The sequence below is a fragment of the Lathyrus oleraceus genome, chromosome 4 (assembly GCF_024323335.1).
Source record: "Lathyrus oleraceus cultivar Zhongwan6 chromosome 4, CAAS_Psat_ZW6_1.0, whole genome shotgun sequence".
In the NCBI taxonomy this organism is placed as follows: domain Eukaryota; kingdom Viridiplantae; phylum Streptophyta; class Magnoliopsida; order Fabales; family Fabaceae; genus Lathyrus; species Lathyrus oleraceus.
Window position 1 is genome coordinate 241,772,018 of NC_066582.1, and position 24,211 is coordinate 241,796,228.

The 24,211-nt window shown below is 41.7% G+C and overlaps 1 non-coding gene across 1 annotated transcript; it reads right to left on the bottom strand.

The window, feature by feature from the left end:
- Positions 1 to 685: 685 nt before the first annotated feature.
- LOC127077818 (small nucleolar RNA R71) lies at positions 686 to 792 on the bottom strand. Its single transcript, XR_007787589.1, has one exon. It is a non-coding gene; the product is annotated as a small nucleolar RNA R71 (small nucleolar RNA).
- Positions 793 to 24,211: the final 23,419 nt, after the last annotated feature.

Genomic DNA, 24,211 nt, shown 5'->3' on the forward strand with positions numbered 1-24,211 from the left:
TATATTTTATATACAGTCACGAGACGTATCAAGTTTTTGACGTCGTTGTCGGGGACCTGATTTAGTCAAATAATGTGATTCTTTCGTTGCGCAGTATAGACTAAGGTAAAAACTAATTTCCTTTCAATTATTTCTCGGTTGTATGCCAAGTACTCGCTCACAAGGCGAAAACTTAGCACCACCAATCGCAGAATTATAGCGTTTCTTATATTTAAGACGCCAAATACTAGAGTACCAGCGAAGGTACAATATTTTCGATATCTTCTTTCCTACTACTGAACCAGTTGAAAAACCAACCATGGCTGTAGTGGGACCATATAATCGTCCTCTTAAGTTCTACGCTACCCCGTCCCAACAAGAACCTCACAACAGCATTGCTGCATCTGCTATCGATCGAAACGATTTCGAGTTGAAACCCTCATTATTATCAGCTATCCAACAACATCAATTTGTTGGAAATCCTATGGATGACCCTAATGAACATTTGACCAAGTTTGTGCAGTATGCAGACACTGTGAAGGCGAATGGTGTATCTCAAGATGCGATAAGACTACACCTTTTTCCTTTCTCTCTAAGAGATAGAGCTTGGACTTGGTTGCAATCCTTGCCATCCAACTCAGTCACTACATGGGAAGAACTGAAGAACGTTTTCTTAGCCCAATATTTTCCGCCGAGCAAAACTGCTATGCTGAGAGCTCAAATCAACGGATTTCGACAAAAAGATGCAGAATCTCTCTACGACGCATGGGAGAGATATAAAGACATGATGAGGATATGCCCACATCACGGTCTCGAAGACTGGGTGATCATTCACATATTTTACAATGGGCTTTTGTATAACACAAGACTGACAGTAGACGTTGCCGCGGGCGGTGCACTTATGGACAAGCCATACAACGAAGCCTATCAACTCATCGAAAACATGGCCCAAAACCATTGCCAATGGGGAGGTGAAAGCACTCCAGTAGAAAAATCCCAAACAAAAAGTGGAATGTACGAAATAAGTAGCCTTGACCATGTCCATGCAAAGGTAAGTGCCCTTGTTCAAAAGTTAGACAACTTGACCATACCACCCGCAGCCACCGTGGTTGCCGTGACTCCAAACTGTGAGTTATGTGGAATTCCTGGAAACACTGCACCAGAATGTCATATATTAGCAGGAGTCCCCACTGATCAAGTAAATTACGCACAAGGAAATCCTTATTCGAATACCTACAACTTGTAGCACCTCAAATTTGCACCCTACATTTCATACATTCTCATATTAGGTCAGAACATTAACATAGTCCACTGCATAACATTGCATTGTCCCTTTTGCCCAAGTGCAAGCCATTCAGAAGAATTAGGTCAAACTGGTCAGGAGATCAGTCAATCAAGCAAGTCAGTGCATTTTCCTTTGAGGCAAGGCCCTAGGGTTGGTCCAACATGTTCACATGACCTAGGGGTCCTTTTGAAGTATTTTGGTCAAAGATTGGGCGCCCAGAAGTCATCAGTCATGGCTCAGTTCACCGGAAACCCTAAAAAGTCAACCATGGTCAACTGTGCCTGATTTTATGGATTTCAAGGTGGGAAATGGTTTGAAGGGGTTCATTCATGTCCATATAGGCCTCATATAACATGTCAAACATCATCATGGAAGAATTTGAAGTCAAACAAGAAATTTCCAAAAATAGAAAGTTGACCTGTATTTGGAATTTGCCAAAAATGGAAAGTCTTGATCCTCAAAACTACATCATGATATAAGCTTCAAATGAATTTTTTCCCAACATGAAAGTTGAAGATATTGTTCTCCCATTTTCAAAAAGTCCAAGAACACTCAATTCCCATGAATGGTTGGCAAGTTATGATCAAATCATTCTCAAAAATTTTTGAACTTCAAAGTGGCATATCTTCCAAACCATTTGGCCAAATTGGGTGGGGTTTTTTGCTACAAGTCACGTTTGATGCCCTCTTTCCAAATATGTCATCACAATTTACCAAAAACTCACCAATCAAAATGGCACTTTTTGAAGTGACTTGAATTATTTCAAGTGAGGTGAAAAAGTGATTTTGCAATTTAAGCCTTTCCAATATATTTTGCCAATTGAAATTGCTAAGAAATCATATTTGGAGTGTGTACAAGGCCACTTTCGCAGCTGTAACCACAGACCTTGCCATTTGAGTGAAAATGGACCAAATTAGCAAAACATGTGATTTTAACAAAATTTGAATTACCACTTGGACTAATCATGCTTAGCAACATAAACAGCATATATATTGTTCATTTTCTGCTCAAAGGAACCCTAGCAGCCTCAGATACAAAACAGAAAAACCATTTTCTCTAAAACCCTACTTTTCTTCATTTGGATTTTCTGTTGAAAACCTTCAAAGAACTCTTCCATTTATTGTTTGTTCCATCATTTACAAACCCTTTGGAGGCATTTGTGAGCAACATTCCACGACTGTAAGCCAGCTTCAAGTTCTGTTTCTACAAGCTCCATTAATGGCAGATCTCGAGTTGAGCAATTCCAAGCATTCTTGAGCTAAAATAACTTGACCATTCATCATTGCAAGCTGGAAGAAGCACCTGTTTCGAGCATAAACAACCAAACAACACTTGAATCATCACTGAGCTTCAATCTTGGTCAGTTTTCGAATCTCTTATTTTTTAAAATCATGCCATGCTTATGATAGAGCTTGCTATGCTGGTCATTCTGAAACTTAAATCATTAAAAATGGTTGAGTATTTACAAAGTTATGTTGATTGGAAACTTGATGTTTGAATATGTTTTCGCATGATGCCGCTTTGTTAGCTAGAGTTATTGTTAATGGTTGTTGGATTTGTGATGAGTGTTGTGTGATGAGTCAAATGCTATGCTGTATGTCCATTTCTGGGAAAATGATTTCACGATTTTGGTGAAGAAGACGAAGTACTGTAGCAAACCCTAAAACATTTTCCAGATTTTCTTTTCAATCGCGATTGGCTGTTGTTGTTCATTTTGTTGCATGAATCGCTACTGTTGCATTGCCATGATCCTATCGTCGCTTGCCACGTCCCCAGCTGCTGCGCAGCGTTTCATTTAAATCCCAACATAATTACAAGTATGCCACTCCCGGGCCTCTTGTCCTATTAAGTCATGTTGTTTTCATTTTATTTATTTCATTTTGATGCTCCAACTTGCAAAAATCATATCTCATCCATTTGTGATTCAAATTTCATGACATTTTTTGCATTATGCTCTGCTTGATCTCTAGTATTTTATCATGATTTTTCCTGATTTTTTGGATAAGTGGATTTTAAATGGTATTAGGGTTTGTGACATGTATCCATTTTTTGTACCTTTTGCCAAAACATTTGTGAAATGTTGATGCTTTGTCCAATGGATCCCAAATATTTTGTGCTTAAACATGACACATTCATGGTGATTTTGGTGTAGAGTTTATGAATTTATCATCTCTGGTTGTTGAGTTATGATTTTTTGAAGTAGGGTGTGACAATTTGTGTCACACCAATGATGTGCAGCTTGATGATTTTTGATACCTTGGTTCTTGAACTCCAATTGCTTTGAATTTTTGCATGATTGAACTTGTGTATGTCTAGTTTACATGTGATTTTTCTTGGATTTGTTTATGGCATTTTCCAATTGATTGAGATTTTTGTCCCCTGTTTGGTCTTGTGTTGACTTTTTGTGACACTTGTTCCCATTTGTTTTGTGAAATGCTCATACTTTATTAGATGGACATGAAATTTGATATGTGATTACTAGACATCTTAAACTTTGCTATGGTTTTAGTCCCATTCATTTCTCATATGCCATCCCTGATTTATGATTTTTTCAAGTTGATGCATGTTTGGTTGACTTCTTTGAGCATGCTTAAAATTGCCTTGCCTTTCTGATTTTCATTGACCACCTTCTACTTGTCCAAATGAGTTGAAATTTGACATGCTTACCATGCTATGGATTATGTTTGACCATGATTTATTTGATGATTTTTGGAAATGTTTGAGATTGGTTTTGAGCTATGTCTTGCTGTTGACTTCTATGAGCTTCCATATGCCATGCTTTGACTTCTTTTGCTTATAAAATGATGATAATGATTGATATGAATGTGAACCCAATTGATTTTGTTTCTTGATTGTTTGAATATGATTTTGATTGGATTTCATTTGCTGTTTTGACTTTCTTATCCTCTTTTGACCCTAGGCTTGTCCTAGTGGTCCTGTTACTCACATTTGAGTTCATGTTTTCAGGTTGACCAACAATTATCCAATGAGACCAATACAAATTGGTTGTGTTTGCTTGTTTATCATGACTAACCCATTTGTTTTGTAGGTTGCTTGGCTCATATGCCTTGAGCCTTGTGCATTGCACACTTAGCTTGTTTGTGTTGACTGGTTGATATCTGTTTCCTTTTGCTTTAATTTTGAAGTTGTGTACTAATGTTGTCTGACTGGTTTCAGGTGCTTTTAGTTGCTCAGTTCCTTGTGAACTTTTGCTTTGCTTTGCTTGATAAGCAATTTGCATTAAGGTATACCTTTCTATCTTCATGTAGTCTGGAAGACCTGGCCTGTTAATTGGCCAGGCACCTGTCTGAAGTCCTCCTTAAGAGGCAATGTTTGTGATTGTTTACATTTGTCCTTGTATAGAGTCAAAGACCTCCTAAGTGAAGAGGCAATTGGCAGAACCCAAGGGATACGCAATCTATCCCCTGCTATTCTGTGTGTCATCTGTTTTGCTCACACCACTGTGTTGATGCATTGCAGATACAAACCCAAGATCTTGTACAATTGTACAGTTGAGTCAGTTTCAAATGTGTAGAAGGGTTCCCCCTTTCTGAACCCACACATTCTTGTCTTAAGCTCTCCCAGGCCAGGGATAAGAGCTGTGAAGTCTTATCTTCACTCACCTTTCATCTGCTTCACCTTAGCCCCTCAATGGCAAGGTTAAGAGCACCATTAACCCAGTTCCAGTGGTTTGTTTGTTGAGGTTGATATGACCCCTCGACTAAAACTTAACCTTGATTGAGCCCATTGCTTGCATATAGTGTGTGTTACTTGTGCTTGTGTGTTTGCTTTAGCTTGCTTCCTGTGCAAGTTAGGTTTAGTTTAGACTTGCTTCCTGTGCAAGTTAGGTGTGGCTTTGCTTCCTGTGCAAGTCATGATTAGGATAGGCTGGCTCCCTGTGCCAGTTAGCTAGAAACCTTAACTTAGGGATGATTTTGCATGACAACATCTAGGCTCGAGTCGTAGTCTCCCTAGAGTTGTATCTCCCTCTGTTATCTGGTTAGGCTAGTCCTTTTTCCCTGCGTAGGGGAACTACGTCGCCCTGATTCTCATACCAGATGAGGTACGTAGGCAGGAGATCGTGCGAGATCTCTCCGGGCACCCTTTTCCTTTTTTGTGTGTGTTTGCTTGACAGTTGCTAGGCTCGAGTTCCCGACTCCTTAGTAACTTGTTGCTTGTTTCTTCTTGTGTGTGTTAGGATATGGATGTAAGCCCAGCGATTGGCATTCCGTATCCTATCGTTGTGTGCTTGGAGTCCGGTATAAGTCCATCAAGTGGCATCTGGTTTCCAGTGTGGGTATGTTTGGTTCGGATGTTGATGTAAGTCCAGTGATTGGCATTCAGGCTCCATGTTTGCCTTTTGTGTTTTGTTTTGTTTCGGCGTGCGTGTAGCCGAACTACAGCAACTCTGATTCTCATGTTCAGATGAGATACGTAGGCACAAGATGCGATGTCTTGCCGAGTTTGACTAACGACTAACGATTAATCCTTGTTTGCTTTCGCCCTCGTTGCGATCCTTTCTCTCGCCCTCGTTGCGATCGAGACATTCCCTTTCTCTCGCCCTCGTTGCGATCGAGACTTTCCCTTTCTCTTGCCCTAGTTGCAATCGAGACCCTTGTTCCCGTAGTTAGCCGAACTACGTTTTGCTCTGATTCTCATTCCCGATGAGATACGTAGGCATAAGACGCGACGTCTTAGCGAGCACACTCCTCTTTAACCCATAGGTACCCGAGCTACGAAGACTCTGATTCTCATATTCAGATGAGATGCGTATGCAGTGGATGCGACATCCGTGCGAGTCATTTTCTTTGACCCTTGCTTTTAGTAAATAGTACATTAGATAAACATACACCCTCTAGACAAGAACAAACAAGAGTGGATCCCGTAGAGTACTACGGATGCGTAGGGGTGCTAATACCTTCCCTTCGCATAATCGACTCCCGAACCCAAGATTTGGTTGCGAGACCTTGTCTTTTCCTTTCCTTTTCTCCAAGTTTACTTCGAGCGTTTCCTTTCCCTCCTTTGGGATAAATAACGCACAGTGGCGACTCTTCTGTCATTTCTTTCTCGCCGGTTTTTTTTTCGCACCACCGTATTTTTCGGGTTGCGACAGCTGGCGACTCTGCTGGGGATAATATTTTCCCTAAGCGAGTCCCTCCTAGCTTTTGTAGGTTTCTTGTTTGTTGAGTGTTTATTCTTTTGTACAGTTATTCATTTTCAGCATTTACCTGCTTTACCTTATTGCATTCATGTACATATGTTTGCTGTATCTGCTGCCGTTTATCTGTTTGTTGGGGTGGGGTGTTCTATGAGAGGTAAGCCCATTACCCAGGCTTGAGTGTACACACAAATTTTAGAGTGGATGTTCATGAGGCTTGCGTGGCATGTTGCTACGTTAAGTCGTTCGTGAAGAACCACACCCAGACGAGGTTTCTCTTGGATATATTATGTCCTACGGATGTTCCGTAACGACATGATGTTCCTCTAGAAATTGTCGACTCTGGTGACCATTTTCCGAGAACTCAGTCGAGGCCTCTCCTCCGAGACGCGTTTGTGTTAGCTCTGGTGGGCACATTCTCGCTGCTCAATCCGAGGACCCCGAGACTGGGAACTTGCTTTAGGATATCCTGTTGAGGGGAGTCAGCAGAGGTCTTTTATCCCGTAATAATGCCAAACCTTCAGTGGTAAACGTATTATTCTCGACTAAAGGGCTGAAGCTGACAAACTTCTGTTCTTAGAACCTACCAGTGAGGGGAGGGTTTGATCTCTACAGATACGGTTTCTGCCAGTGGTGCTGTGATGGTGACTTTGGTTCAGCCAAATTTATGGACGTTTATTTCTGGGACGCCAAAGTTCTGTCTGTGGTTTATCAATGGGTTCCGTTTATTTCGGATCCCCGGGTTGAATTTGAAAGTACCTGTTCAGAGGATCTGACGGTCATCCGTTCAGTGGATGTTCCTGTGATGATAGTGATGTAATCTCCAGTTCCGTTTATTTCGGAACTCCCCAAGTCGGATTTATGGTGACTTAGTCCCGATGACTGTGACTAGTTCAGAGAATGGGTCTTCAGATGACTTGGTGGCGCAGTGACTTGCATTCATGCATTTGCATCGCATTCATCTGCATTTAACTCGTGTCTATCCGTACTCAGGGTCCACTTTTTGATTAAGATTCTGGTTGAGAGATATCCAGATGTCAGAATGTTATTGATGAAAAATTATCTGTCTCTGTGAAACCAAAATCAAAGGAATATTCCTGGTACGGATAGACATTGCATGCGTGAGTCATACTAACCCATTTGCTGTTTTGTAGGTGTCAACCGGTGCGCATAGCTCTTCCATTCAGACATACAGTCAGACTCAACAAATCCAAGTTGATGGATCTTCCCAACGCCGACATCCTTGAACTGAAAGAGATGATGAGGGGATTGTTCAGTATTGTGCAAGGGTTTGCCTTGGGGCAGAAAGCCATGTCTGAGAGATTGGAAAGGATTGAGAGCTGGATGATCAAGGAGAAAGTTCAGGGAAAGGCTCCATCATTCGATGTAACAAATCCCTCTGGCTCGGTAGCAAAGAAACTCTCTGACAGTGGTCCGCTCAAAAAGGAGGTTGAGTCAAGTGGTGTGCCAGCAAAGAAAGAACGCAGTAAGGATCGTTATCATCCTTATGCTGTTGCTGTAACCACTCTTGTTGGTAACTCACCTGTACCCCCGCAACAACCACCACCTCAACAGAAGGCACCGAGAGCTAGGAGCCAGATGAAGAGAAAGAAGGCGGATCGTCAGTTTGAGGAGCCACCTGTGACCTATACCCTTCTGTTCAGGAGATTGAGGGATTTGGGGTTAGTCCGGCCAAGGATTTTGATTCCCATAGCACAACAGAAGAGGCTTGCACACTATGATGAGAATGCCAGTTGTGAATTCCATTCTGAGGCACCCGGGCACAGTGTTGAGGGTTGTAGAGCTTTCAAGCATGTCGTCCAGGACATGGTGGACTCCAAGACCATCAGCTTGGCCCAGATAATGAATGGGGATGTCAACCCGGTACCCAGGCAGGGTCCTGTAAAAGTGAAGATGGTGAAAAAGGACAAGAAAGGAATGAAGATGACTGAGGAAAATCAGTTAAAGGTTCCCATGTCTGTGGTCCCAGAACCTCTAGTGCAGGATGGAGTTTCCCCTGTTATTGATAATTGTTGTGCGGCCGTTGCCACAGAGGGGTGTGTATTAATGGGAGACACGACCCAGAGGATGAAAGAAGTAGAAATGGACATTGGAAAACTTGAAATACCCAGTCAAGCAATCGAAACCGTCCAGGTGGAGAGCGCTCTTGTTGTCGAGAAAGAGAAGAAACTGTCCATTTCTTCTTATAAACAAGCTCTAGAGGTGGTGAAAAACAAAGAGGCCCGAGGTTGGGGTAGAATCATTGACATAGTGGTAAAAGCAGACATGTTTGGGGTCGGTTATCAGCCAGATCAAGAGTCGTCTAGACCAAACAGAGGATATCGCCCACCGTACCCCTTTGTCAGTGCAGGAATGTTGGATCCTGATCATGCTTGCTCAGTGAGTGAAGAGATTGACCGTGACCGCAAGCTCGAGTTGTGGATAAAGTCGTGCGTACTAGGCAACTGGAAGGTCTCCAAAAGCATCACTGTCGCTCATCCGGAAGTGTAGTATTTCTGTTTTAATTTTGTTTGCATGAAAGCCATACGTTTTGCCCGAAACGTACTGGTCCATTGTAAGGGCCATCTCATGTGTTTCATTTTGCAACGTTTTGCATCAGTAATAAATGGATGTTTTTGTGATTAAAAGCGGTGTTCCCTGTTTTTCATTTTTTACAGTTTAAAAAAAAATGGCAATGTTTTTCGTTTTTCTTTTGAACTTGTCTCGTTCCAACCTCAAAAGTGATTACCCTCCTGATCTCATCGATAACAATTTGGTTACACCTTTGTATGACTTCGACAATTCGATTTATCATGCCGAAGGAGAAGGCGAAGAAGATTGTGATTTGTTGGAATTAGCCGGGTCGTTGAAACCAGAGGAGAAGGTGATTCAACCGCATGAGGAGTGCTCAGAATTGTTGCTCCAAGCACTGCCGAGGTCAGAAAGTGAATATTGAGGCCGCTTCAGAGGCAAGTCAAGAACAGGATGGTATATGTGCGCCTGGTTGTATCTAGATACACCAAGGAAGGATACCAATGTTGTGGAGGCACGAGTTACCATGGAGAGAAGACTGTCCTCCAGGGAAGCGGAAACCGGTGCTGAAAGATGAGAATGTGTGTGGACTGTCGAGATGTGAGCTGAGCTAATCTGAAAGATGAATTCCCGGTACGTCACAACGAGGTATTGGATTGATTATAATGCTCAGTTTATCTTCATGGATGGCTTCTTGGCCGAGACCAGATTGAACTGTTGCCAGATGATATGACGTAAACCATGTCCATCACACAAGGGGCACCTTCTGGTTATAAGGTGATGTCGTTCAGTATCGAGAAGGCCGGTGCCAAGTATCATAAGTCTAGGGTGACTTTGTTTCATGATATGATTCATCGTGAAAGCAAATGCCATGTTGATGACATGATGGCAAAGTCCCAAGCAGAAGAGGGGCATCCGATGGATCAAGTTGTTTGACAGGTAGAGATAACTCATACTGTTGAGTTCGAATTAGCGCACTTATGGAGTGCTGCCCAGCAAGCTGCCGAGGCATGTTGCGAACGAAAGAGGAATCAAGGTTGATCCTGAAAAAAAAAAAAAAAAGAGTAGTAGGAACCTCTGATTCTGATACCTTCCGGGGAAGAAACGACTGCTAATCTGGTACCTGGCAGCCCTTAAGGGGTCTATGAGGTGCGTATTGAGTCAGTATGACTAGTCTTGTCGAAAAGAGCACGCAATTTACCTAAGCAAAAAGTTTATCGACTGTGAAACAATACACTCACTGCTCGAGAAAACTTGATGTACTTTGGCATAGGCTGCTCGCCGATTGAGACAGTGTATGCTGGTTCATACCACCTTGTGGATGTCCAAAATGGATCTGATCAAGTATGTGCTTGAGGAGCTAGCATCGAACGGACGGGTTGTGAGAGGGCAAGTGATGTCGACTGAATACGATATTCAATATACCTCCTAGAAAGCAACCAGGAGGAGGGTATTGTATGGTTATCTCGCCCAACAACCCACTGATGATTGTCAACCAAGGAAGTCTGAAGTCCCTGATGAGGACATCTCGAGGTACTCGAATCGAAAGATTGAGAGTGACCGATCCCGGAGGAGGGGCCTGACCCCGAATCCGAACGGGTTTTGATGTCTAATGGGGAGAGTTTAAAGAGGTTGAGCTAGTGCTTCCCCGATAACATGTGAACGCACCAATGATAGTGGCTGAGTACGAAGTTGGTATCCTGAGTGTCGTACTTTGGTACGTGCATCTACTGGGGCAACGCCTTCCTCATGCGGTATGGGATGGAAGTGATCTTGCCTGCTGGAGGCTAGATTTCATTGTAAAGAGTCCGGATGGATGAGAAGTTAGAAAAGGGCAAGTGGATGAGGACTTGGTATAACGCGTTGAGCCTAGTTGAGAAAAGAGGCTGACAGTTACTTGTCATGGGGGCAGTTGTACCCAGTAAATGAAGCGTGTTGTTGACCGAGAAGTGCGACCTCGTGGGTAGCATGGAAGAGATGTGGTGTTGAAAAGGATCCTTCCTCCTGAAGACGATCGTGGGGCAAGTGGATAAACAATTATGAATGTCCGTTCGTGGTCAAAAAGGGTTTTCTCTGACAGAGCCTTGTCGCTGACGACCACGGATGATGAGGATTTTCCATCCCCTGTGAATGCGGACGCAGTTAGAAAATACTTCGTGAAAGAAACCCGCTGGACAAAAAGAATAAAGAGTCCAGGCAAAAATGGGCATCCCGACGAACCAAGAAAAAAGAGAAAGGTTCGGGCAAAAGTTAGGGATAACAAAAGAAAAGAACTGTACACCCGGCAAGTTGAAAACCCGCAAGGGCGACTTGGGCAAAAAAGGGTCTCCCGATGGACTAAAACCCGAAAGGGCGGTCCAGGCAAAGAGGGAATGGAACGAACAATTGCGTCTAGCATGATCGTTTGTGCTCATGATGACTTGGATAATCTCCGACAGAGACCGATCGGAAGCATCTTGAAACCCGAAAGTGCGGAAAGTCTTGAGGACATATGAGGTGTAACTGAGTTGGAACCCGATGAGATCACAGTTTCACGTTGCCATTAGGATAGATTTTTTCCTTTTATGTGCAATCACCTCTTTCCAGGGTTCGCTTCCTGTGTGTTGCTCGGTTGTGAGCCATCTTTTATTCCAGTCAATAAAGTGCGTGTTCAGTCAAATAATTTTGTTTTTGTTTTCATTACCGTTTTGATTACGAAAACATCCATTCGTTTTGATAAGAATAGTTGCATTTTGAAACATAGACGTCCCTTCCGATGCGTGCTTATAAGATTGAAATCTGGAAATCTTATTCGGAAGTTTGGGTGACCTAGGTGTTGAAATATGGGGCACGCCTGGGGCACGCTTTTATCTAACAATCTCTTGTGCAGGTGCTGTTAGATATCTTCATTCGTTGGCATGTAGTGGTATGAAACCTTTTAACAAAAGAGATCCCTGCAGAGCCCGATCAGGGGCAAGAGATAGTTGAACGGTGAAAAGGCCCGTGACAGAGTTGTGACGGCGACCCTGGAGGATTAATCATCTTCAAAGTCTAAGGACTGGAAAGTTTGTATGAATCCCAGGAATTCGATCTTCGTGGGATGAATCAGAAGAGTCTAGGCGAGTCTGGGTGTTCTCAAAAGTGGAAAGTCGACACGGTGGGTGGACGATGGATGCCGCTGTTCGGCGACTTGACAGGTGTTCCGTGTCCAATAAGCTGTATTTCCCCAGTGGGTGTGAGAGGGTTACCTCCCTAACAGATTTGAGATCAGTGTCTCCTCAGCGAGCCTAAAGGTTACTGCCTTCCCAGTAGGGTTTGTGTTGATGGTTTTCCCTCAGCGAGGTCCCCAAGCGGATCGGGTTCGAAGAAAATCATCCCCAGTAGAGATAAGAATGGGTTGCCTCCCCTAGCAGGGTAATCTCCAAGCAGTTCAGGTTCGATGGAGTGCATCCTCAGCAAGGTTTGTCTTTCCCCAGCAGGGTGGAAGTTGACGTGATTATAAGATCCTCAGCACAGTTCCTGGAGTTCCCCGGTGTTTGTCTCTGGAGGAGACGTGTGTTTATGCATTCATCATTTAGATAAGCATAGCATATTGCATCATTAGTGCATAGCATTTCCATGATCATGGGGCATTGTGTAAAACAAAAAAACTCATGCATCAACATTGCAAACATGTCCATTAGCCCTAGGCCGTGGTGACCAGCCGAGATTGGGTTGTTGGAAAGAGTTTAGCATCGCGCCATTGGATCGGCTTCAGAATTGGGTTCATCAGCATGGTTGAGAAGTCGGTGTTTTCCCAACAAGTGACTCCTTAGTTGAGTGGGTATCCCCAGCAGTGTTACTCCCCGAAGTTGGCATCATTTTGCAAGTTTGGTTCAATTCCCCTAGCATATGTGGGCATGTCTGATCTCTCCATATAGAGTCGACCCCTTAAGCAGAAAAATGTCCACCATTCCTTCTGCGCTCCCCACCGAGATACATCCTCGTGGATGACGGTTGCTTCCGTTCCCTCCATAATGGGATGGGTTTTCCCTATTGAGTTCTTTCCTCATTAGGATGAGTCTTGATTCAGTTTGCCTTCTTGGATCGATCCTAAATTGGCTTCTTGTTCGCTGTCTCTTGTGCTTCCCTGGGGCATAAATGAATAGTCGCTCACTACCCGACACTCATTCATCTCATCCTCAGCGGAATTTTTTGGCTTCTACCAACGAACCGGTAGTTGTAAGTCCTATCTTTGTGGTTTTCTACCTACAAGCTGGTAATAGTAAAATCCCACTTTCACCCCCTAGCAGAGGTAGCCTTTGTGGTTCATGCTGTTTGTGGCTTCTACCAACGAACCGGTAGTTGTAAGTCCTATCTTTGTGGTTTTCTACCTATTAACTGGTAGCTGTAAAATCCCACTTTCATCCCCTTGGTGGAGTTAACCCTGTGTGCTCATCCTATCGATGACTGGTTACTTTTCCGTGGTTTTCTGCCTACTAACCGGTAGATGTAATCCCCTCTTTGTGGTATTGATAGTCTTGTCCCCTTTGGATACTTGCCTTGATCAAGCAGTATTGTCCCCAGTGGGTCTTCCCCTTTCTTTTGGGTATTTGCTCCGAGTTAGCAACTTTATCCTCTTTTGATTGGTCATCTTTTGCATGCCTAGTCCTGGTACCCTGATGCCTTTCTTTTCGGTCGATTATTCATTTAACAACCTACAACCCGGTTATAGATAATCTTCCATGCGAGTGTATTATCTACATTTTGACGGCTACAGATAATATATCTCATGCACTCTTTGGTCAATCTTTCGATTGTTATCCCCAACTTGGGTCTTTGGCATGCGTGCCGGCTCACGTATCACTGTTTTGTTATCTTCGCCGATGCTGATAGACATGAAGAGTTTCCGGTATCCAGACCGAAGTGGCATTCAGGCCAGAGTTCCCGGTATCCAGACCGAAGTGGCATTCAGGCCAGAGTTCCCGGTATCCAGACCGAAGTGGCATTCAGGCCAGTTCCCGGTATCCAGACCGAAGTGGCATTCAGGCCAGTTTTCCCGGTATCCAGACCGAAGTGACATTCAAGCCAGTCTTTCCCGACTTTCAGATCGAAGAAGTTTCCGGTATCCAGACCGAAGTGGCATTCAGGCCAGAGTTCCCGGTATTCAGACCGAAGTGGCATTCAGGCCAGAGTTCCCGGTATCCAGACCGAAGTGGCATTCAGGCCAGAGTTCCCGGTATCCAGACCGAAGTGGCATTCAGGCCAGAGTTCCCGGTATCCAGACCGAAGTGGCATTCAGGCCAGAGTTCCCGGTATCCAGACCGAAGTGGCATTCAGGCCAGTTTTCCCGGTATCCAGACCGAAGTGGCATTCAGGCCAGTTTCCGATTTCCAGATCGAAGAAGTTCTCAACAATCAGGACGAAGAACTTATGGTATTCAGACCAGTTTTCCCGGTATCCAGACCGAAGTGGCATTCAGGCCAGTTTCCGATTTCCAGATCGAAGAAGTTCTCAACAATCAGGACGAAGAACTTATGGTATTCAGACCAGTTTTCCCGGTATCCAGACCGAAGTGGCATTCAGGCCAGTTTCCGATTTCCAGATCGAAGAAGTTCTCAACAATCAGGACGAAGAACTTATGGTATTCAAACCAGTTTTCCCGGTATCCAGACCGAAGTGGCATTCAGGCCAGTTTCCGATTTCCAGATCGAAGAAGTTCTCAACAATCAGGACGAAGAACTTAGGGTATTCAGACCAGTTTTCCGGCATTCAGGCCAATTTTCCGGTGTTCAGACCGAGGTGGTATCCAGGCCGAATGTGGCGTCCATGCCAATTTCCGATGTTTGAGATCGACATCAAATCTCTCATATTCCGAGGCTCAGTATTCAGACTGACGAGCGGCACTCAGGCCATGGTTATCCCTGTGTTACCATTTATTTTGGTATCCAGGTCGACGTTTCTGTTTCGGTATTCAGGCCGATTTCTTTTTTCGTTCCAGACGGATTTTTTTCTTTCAAGACTGTTTCTTCGCCGATCCTGACGGGCGTTGTTAATTATTTTCCCAGCAGAGTGCAAATTTCTACGGTTCTTGGTATTCAATCCCTGTTTACCCTGAAAGTCTAACAGCCGTTGCTCTCATCCATTCGGGTTCCCAGCTGATTGAATAGGGGCAGCTGTAGCACCTCAAATTTGCACCCTACATTTCATACATTCTCATATTAGGTCAGAACATTAACATAGTCCACTGCATAACATTGCATTGTCCCTTTTGCCCAAGTGCAAGCCATTCAGAAGAATTAGGTCAAACTGGTCAGGAGATCAGTCAATCAAGCAAGTCAGTGCATTTTCCTTTGAGGCAAGGCCCTAGGGTTGGTCCAACATGTTCACATGACCTAGGGGTCCTTTTGAAGTGTTTTGGTCAAAGATTGGGCGCCCAGAAGTCATCAGTCATGGCTCAGTTCACCGGAAACCCTAAAAAGTCAACCATGGTCAACTGTGGTCAACTGTGCCTGATTTTATGGATTTCAAGGTGGGAAATGGTTTGAAGGGGTTCATTCATGTCCATATAGGCCTCATATAACATGTCAAACATCATCATGGAAGAATTTGAAGTCAAACAAGAAATTTCCAAAAATAGAAAGTTGACCTGTATTTGGAATTTGCCAAAAATGGAAAGTCTTGATCCTCAAAACTACATCATGATACAAGCTTCAAATGAATTGTTTCCCAACATGAAAGTTGAAGATATTGTTCTCCCATTTTCAAAAAGTCCAAGAACACTCAATTCCCATGAATGGTTGGCAAGTTATGATCAAATCATTCTCAAAAATTTTTGAACTTCAAAGTGGCATATCTTCCAAACCATTTGGCCAAATTGGGTGGGGTTTTTTGCTACAAGTCACATTTGATGCCCTCTTTCCAAATATGTCATCACAATTTAACAAAAACTCACCAATCAAAATGGCACTTTTTGAAGTGACTTGAATTATTTCAAGTGAGGTGAAAAAGTGATTTTGCAATTTAAGCCTTTCCAATATATTTTGCCAATTGAAATTGCTAAGAAATCATATTTGGAGTATGTACAAGGCCACTTTCGCAGCTGTAACCACAGACCTTGCCATTTGAGTGAAAATGGACCAAATTAGCAAAACATGTGATTTTAACAAAATTTGAATTACCACTTGGACTAATCATGCTTAGCAACATAAACAGCATATATATTGTTCATTTTCTGCTCAAAGGAACCCTAGCAGCCTCAGATACAAAACAGAAAAACCATTTTCTCTAAAACCCTACTTTTCTTCATTTGGATTTTCTGTTGAAAACCTTCAAAGAACTCTTCCATTTATTGTTTGTTCCATCATTTACAAACCCTTTGGAGGCATTTGTGAGCAACATTCCACGACTGTAAGCCAGCTTCAAGTTCTGTTTCTACAAGCTCCATTAATGGCAGATCTCGAGTTGAGCAATTCCAAGCATTCTTGAGCTAAAATAACTTGACCATTCATCATTGCAAGCTGGAAGAAGCACCTGTTTCGAGCATAAACAACCAAACAACACTTGAATCATCACTGAGCTTCAATCTTGGTCAGTTTTCGAATCTCTTATTTTTTAAAATCATGCCATGCTTATGATAGAGCTTGCTATGCTGGTCATTCTGAAACTTAAATCATTAAAAATGGTTGAGTATTTACAAAGTTATGTTGATTGGAAACTTGATGTTTGAATATGTTTTCGCATGATGCCGCTTTGTTAGCTAGAGTTATTGTTAATGGTTGTTGGATTTGTGATGAGTGTTGTGTGATGAGTCAAATGCTATGCTGTATGTCCATTTATGGGAAAATGATTTCACGATTTTGGTGAAGAAGACGAAGTACTGTAGCAAACCCTAAAACATTTTCCAGATTTTCTTTTCAATCGCGATTGGCTGTTGTTGTTCATTTTGTTGTATGAATCGCTACTGTTGCATTGCCATGATCCTATCGTCGCTTGCCACGTCCCCAGCTGCTGCGCAGCGTTTCATTTAAATCCCAACATAATTACAAGTATGCCACTCCCGGGCCCCTTGTCCTATTAAGTCATGTTGTTTTCATTTTATTTATTTCATTTTGATGCTCCAACTTGAAAAAATCATATCTCATCCATTTGTGATTCAAATTTCATGACATTTTTTGCATTATGCTCTGCTTGATCTCTAGTATTTTATCATGATTTTTCCTGATTTTTTGGATAAGTGGATTTTAAATGGTATTAGGGTTTGTGACATGTATCCATTTTTTGTACCTTTTGCCAAAACATTTGTGAAATGTTGATGCTTTGTCCAATGGCTCCCAAATGTTTTGTGCTTAAACTAGACACATTCATGGTGATTTTGGTGTAGAGTTTATGAATTTATCATCTCTGGTTGTTGAGTTATGATTTTTTGAAGTAGGGTGTGACAATTTGTGTCACACCAATGATGTGCAGCTTGATGATTTTTGATACCTTGCTTCTTGAACTCCAATTGCTTTGAATTTTTGTATGATTGAACTTGTGTATGTCTAGTTTACATGTGATTTTTCTTGGATTTGTTTATGGCATTTTCCAATTGATTGAGATTTTTGTCCCCTGTTTGGTCTTGTGTTGACTTTTTGTGACACTTGTTCCCATTTGTTTTGTGAAATGCTCATACTTTATTAGATGGACATGAAATTTGATATGTGATTACTAGACATCTTAAACTTTGCTATGGTTTTAGTCCCATTCATTTCTCATATGCCATCCCTGATTTATGCTTTTTTCAAGTTGATGCATGTTTGGTTGACTTCTTTGAGCATGCTTAAAATTGCCTTGCCTTTCTGATTTTCATTGACCACCTTCTACTTGTCCAAATGAGTTGAAATTTGACATGCTTACCGTGATAGGGATTATGTTTGACCATGATTTATTTGATGATTTTTGGAAATGTTTGAGATTGGTTTTGAGCTATGTCTTGCTGTTGACTTCTATGAGCTTCCATATGCCATGCTTTGACTTCTTTTGCTTATAAAATGATGATAATGATTGATATGAATGTGAACCCAATTGATTTTGTTTCTTGATTGTTTGAATATGATTTTGATTGGATTTCATTTGCTGTTTTGACTTTCTTATCCTCTTTTGACCCTAGGCTTGTCCTAGTGGTCCTGTTACTCACATTTGAGTTCATGTTTTCAGGTTGACCAACAATTATCCAATGAGACCAATACAAATTGGTTGTGTTTGCTTGTTTATCATGACTAACCCATTTGTTTTGTAGGTTGCTTGGCTCACATGCCTTGAGCCTTGTGCATTGCACACTTAGCTTGTTTGTGTTGACTGGTTGATATCTGTTTCCTTTTGCTTTAATTTTGAAGTTGTGTACTAATGTTGTCTGACTGGTTTCAGGTGCTTTTAGTTGCTCAGTTCCTTGTGAACTTTTGCTTTGCTTTGCTTGATAAGCAATTTGCATTGAGGTATACCTTTCTATCTTCATGTAGTCTGGAAGACCTGGCCTGTTAATTGGCCAGGCACCTGTCTGAAGACCTCCTCTTCACTTAGGAGGTCTTTGAATCTATACAAGGACAAATGTAAACAGTCACAAACATTGCCTCTTAAGGAGGACTTCAGACAGTTGCCTGGCCAAGTAACAGGCCAGGTCTTCCAGACTACACGAAGTAAAGAAGTTATACCTCAATGCAAATTGCTCTTAAGCAAAGCAAAGCAAAGTTCACAAGGAACTAAAAGCAACTAAAGTACCTGAAATCAGTCAAGCACAGTTAGTATACAAGTCAAAGTTAAATCAGAATGGAACAAAGGTTAATAGTCAACACAAGCAGATAAATGTGCAATGCATAAGGTTCAAGGCATGTGAGCCAAGCAACCTACAAAACAAATAGATTAGTCATGATAAACAAGCACACTCAATCAATTTGTATTGGTCTCATTGGGTAATTGTTGGTTAACCTGAAAAAATGAGCTCAAATGTGAGTAACAGGACCACTAGGACAAGCCTAGGGTCAAAAGAGGATAAGAAAGTCAAAACAGCAAATGACAAGCATCCAAAATCAAGTTCAAACAATCAAGAAACAAACCCAATTGGTTCCACAATCATATCATTCATCATCATCATTTTATAAGCAAAAGAAGTCAAAGCATGGCATATGGAAGCTCATAGAAGTCAACAGCAAGACTCAGTTCAAAACCAATCATAAACAATTCCAAAAATTCTCAAATAAATCATGGTCAAACATAATCCATAGCATGGTAAGAAAACCAAATTTCAGCTCAATTGGATCATGGGAAGTTGGTCAATGAAAATCAGAAAGGCAAGGCAATTCTAAGCATGCTCAAAGAAGTCAACCAAACATGCATCAACTTGAAAAAATCATAAATCAGTGATAACATATGAGAAATGAATGGGACTAAAACCATGGAAAAGCTTAAGATGTCTAGTAATCACATACCAAATTTCATGTCCATCTAATAAAGTATGAGCATTTCACAAAACAAATGGGCACATGTGTCACAAAAAGTCAACATAAGACCAAACAGGGGACAAAAATCTCAATCAAATGGAAAATGCCATAATCAAATCCACAAAAAATCACATGTAAACTAGACATACTCAAGTGAATTCATGCAAAAAATCAAAGCATTTTGAGGTCAAGAGGAATGGTAATGAAAATCATGAAGTTGCACATCAATGGTGTGACACAAATTGTCACACCCTAACTCAAAAAATCATAACTCACAAACCAGAAATGATAAATTCACAAACTCTACACCAAAATCACCATGAATGTGTCTAGTTTAAGCAAAAAACTTTTTGGAGTCATTGGATAATGCATCATCATTTCACAATTGATTTGGCAAAAGGTACAAAAAGTGAGTACATGTCACAAAAACCTAATACCAATTAAAAATCAACCATCCAAAAATTCTGGAAAAAATATGATAAATAAGTAGAGGTCCAGATGAACACAATGCAAAAATTCCCATGAAAATTGGATTAAAAATGAGGATGTTATGATTTTTGTAAGTTGAAGCAATCAAATGAAATAAATAATGAAAACAAGACAATATTCAATGAGACCAAGTGGCACGGGCATGGCAAACTTGTAAATACTTGAACCACTAATCAGAACGCGGCGTTTTGGGCAATGGAAAGGAAATAATGTGATTGGTTGGTTTAATGGAACAGTAAAAACGCATGCACACCACGTGAACAGGATTCTGGGCAAATGAGTTTTAGGGTTTCATGGCAACAGTGTATCATCATCTTCTTCACCAAATCGAAAAAATATTTTGTCACAGAAATGGACCATAAGCATATCACTAGAACCAGTAAACCACACACATTCACAATCCATCATCCATATTCACTAAATCAAGCTATCATGGAAGCATCGAACAAAAACAAGTTTGAATACCAACATTCATTTCAGCATAACTTCATAAATACTCGACCATTTTCAATGCTTTAAAGCTCAAAATGAACAGCAAGAAAGGATCTACATAAGGCATAGCATGGTTTTACAAATAGTGAGAGTCGAAAATTTACCAAGAGTGAAGAGCAGTTGTGATATAGCTGTTGTTTGGCTTCAAATACTCGAAACAGGTGAAGCTTCAAGCTCCAGATGATGAATGGTTAAGATGTTTTGGCTCAGCAACCTTGCCTTTAGCTCAAATCGAAAATTGCCATTAATGGAGCTTGGAGAAACAGAACTGGAAAATGGCTTACAGTCGTGGAATGCTGCTTGCAATGAGCTCACAAAGGATGATAAATGATGAAGCAAACAAAGAAGAGTCGTGCTCTTTGAGATTTCTTCAAGAAAAAGTTCAAAATGCAAAATGAAGATTTGAGAGGAAAATGATTTTTCTGTTTTGTATCTGAGGCTGCTAGGGTTCTGTTTGACAGAGAATGAACAATATATATGCTGTTTAACAAGCTAAGCATCATTAAGCAAGGTGGTAATCCAAAATTTGTTAAATGGCATGCTTTTGCTAAATGGCCAATTTCACTTAAGTGGTGAGGTGTATGGTGGCTGCAGCTCGAATTTGGGCTTCAAACATGTTTCAAATATCATTTCAGAACTTATCCAATTGGCAAAAATGGCTGGAAGTAGTTAATTTGAAAATTCACTTTTCACCCTCACTTGAAAATAAATCATGCAAGTCCAAAAAGGCCATTTTGATTTGTAATGTTTTGGTGAATGATGATGACATTTTTGGAAAGAGGGGATCAAATGTGACTTGTTGCAAAAAACCCCACCCAAATTGGCCAAATGGTTTGAGAGATATGGCCTTTTGAAGTTCAAAAATTTTGGAGAAAGAATTGATCATAACTTGCCAACCATACACGGGAATTGAGTGTTCTTGGACTTTTTGAAAATGGGAGAACAAGATCTTCAACTTTCATGTTGGGCAAAAATTCATTTGAAGCTTGTATCATGATGTAAGTTTGAGGATCAAGACTTTCCATTTTTGGCAAGTTTCAATTACAGGTCAAGTTTCTATTTTTGGAAACTTCTTGTCTGGCTTCAAATTCTTCCATGATGGTGTTTGATATGTTATATGAGGCCTATATGGACATGAATGAGCCCTCTCAAACCAATTCCCACCATCAAAACCATAAAATCAGGCCCAGTTGACCATAGTTGACTTTTTAGGGTTTCTGGTAAACTGTGCATTGACTGATGACTTCTGAACATCCAATCCTTGACCAAAACACTTCCAAAGGACCCCTAGGTTATGTGAACATGTTGGACCAAACCTAGGGCCTTGGCTCAATGAAAATTGCACTTGCTTGCTTGACTGACTGATCTCCTGATCAGTTTGACCTAATTCTTCTGACTGGCTTGCACTTGAGGCAAAGGGACAATGCAATGTTATGCAGTGGACCATGTTATGTTATGACCTATTATGAGAATGTATGTACAATGATAGGTGCAAATTTGAGGTGCTACAGCTGCCCCTATTCAATCAGCTGGGAACCCGAATGGATGATAGCAACGGCTGTCAGACTTTCAGGGTAAACAGGGATTGAATACCAAAGAACCGTAGAAATTTGCACCAACTGGATATAATACAAGAAGAACCACGTCATTTACCGATGACGACTGCGAGTGACAACTTCAGAAAAAGCGAAACCATTTACCGATGGTTGGAAACTGGAAACTTGATATTTACCGATATCAACTTCAGCAAGACCATTTACCGATGGCTGCCGGGAAAACAACTTCTGAAAAGCGAAACCATTTACCGATGGTTAAAGACTGGAAACTTGATATTTACCGATATCAACTTCAGCAAGACCATTTACCGATGGCTGCTGGGAAACAACTTGAGAAAAGCGAAACCATTTACCGATGGTTGGAAACTTGATATTTACCGATATCAACTTCAGCGAGACCATTTACCGATGGCTGCTGGGAAACAACTTGATGTAGAAAGGAAGCAAGACCATTTACCGATGGTGGCTTCAAAGCAACTTGATATTTACCAATATCAACTTCAACAAGACCATTTACCGATGGCTGCTGGGAAAACAACTTCTGAAAAATAAAACCATTTACCGATGGTTAAAACTTGAAAACTTGATATTTATCGATATCAACTTCAGCGAGACCATTTACCGATGGCTGCTGCAACTGGGAATTCGATATTTACCGATATCGAAGAAAACCGGGCCATTTACCGATGGCATCTCTGCTTGGGGAGGAACAAAATCTTTGGTTGGAATCAGACAAGACGTTTACCGACGACTTCTGGGGATCTTGATTTTATCAACAAGGGAACAAAGGATGACCAGACATTTACCGATGACTGGGATGAGACTCGATGTTTACCGACATCGAAAGGTGATGTTTACCGACATCCAAAAAAAATGACCAGACATTTACCGATGACTGGGAAGAAATTTCACTGGGGAGAGACAAACAAATATTCGCAAACGGAAACCAGATAGGACATTTACCGATGACTCTACTGGGGATCTCTAGCTGGGGATTTATCAGACATTTACCGATGACTGAGGGAACGACTTGATGTTTACCGACATCGAAAGATGATGTTTACCGACACCAAACAAAGGCGACCAGACATTTACCGATGACTGGGGTGAGACTTGATGTTTACCGACACCAAACAAAGGCGACCAGACATTTACCGATGACTGGGGTGAGACTTGATGTTTACCGACACCAAACAAAGGCGACCAGACATTTACCGATGACTGGGGTGAGACTTGATGTTTACCGACATCCAAAAATGACCAGACATTTACTGATGACTGGAGTGAAACTCGATGTTTACCGACATCCAAAAATGACCAGACATTTACTGATGACTGGAGTGAAACTCGATGTTTACCGACATCCAAAAATGACCAGACATTTACTGATGACTGGAGTGAAACTCGATGTTTACCGACACCGAAACAATGGCGTTTACCGACACCAAACAAAGAAACACACGCGGGTGCTGACCTGACACTTACCGGTATCACAAGAACGACATCTTAGATATGTCAAGGCAAGGTTGACCACTTGCTGGGGGTCTCACTGAGGAGAAACAAACTTTCTGTCACCAACGGGTGAGGAAATAAACCTCTGTGGGGATATCATCCCTGAGTACTGTCAAAGCAACTGTAGCAGACGTGCTGTGCCGATGTTGAACAAAATGATCCGCCTCTGCCGGGGATACGGTCTGATTGGGTTAACACATGAATGCATATGTTTGAATTTTTCTATGGCGTAATGCTCCATATGGAATGGAAATGCTACGCAGTTTTGAGGATGCAATGATTACTACATGCAAAAATGCAAAATGATGGAAACTCCGCTGGGGATACACAGGACGACTGTGCTGAGAAACCTTCAATACAATTCCGCTGGGGGGAAAACGAGGAAACTGCCGGGGAACCATCCATACAACTCTGCTAGGGGAAGACAAGGCAACTCGCTGGGGAGTAATAAAGCAACTTGCTACTGACAAAAGTAAATTGCTGGGGATATCCCAATCAATCCACAGGTAGGATAAATTCCGCTTGGGGAAATAACTGCTCCGCTGGGGAAGATAAACCCGACAACTCTTTGGGGATAAGGCTCATACAAACCTCAGGTAAGATAAACTCTGCCTTGGGGAATATCTGTTACTCTGCCGGGGACGACCCACGCAATCCACAAGTAGAACAGGTTCAAACTGGGGATGCAGGTATCGACCTGCTATGGAAACTCGTCCAATGCACTGGTAGGATGAACTCTGCTGGAGAAAACAATCGAAAGATTGACCAAAGA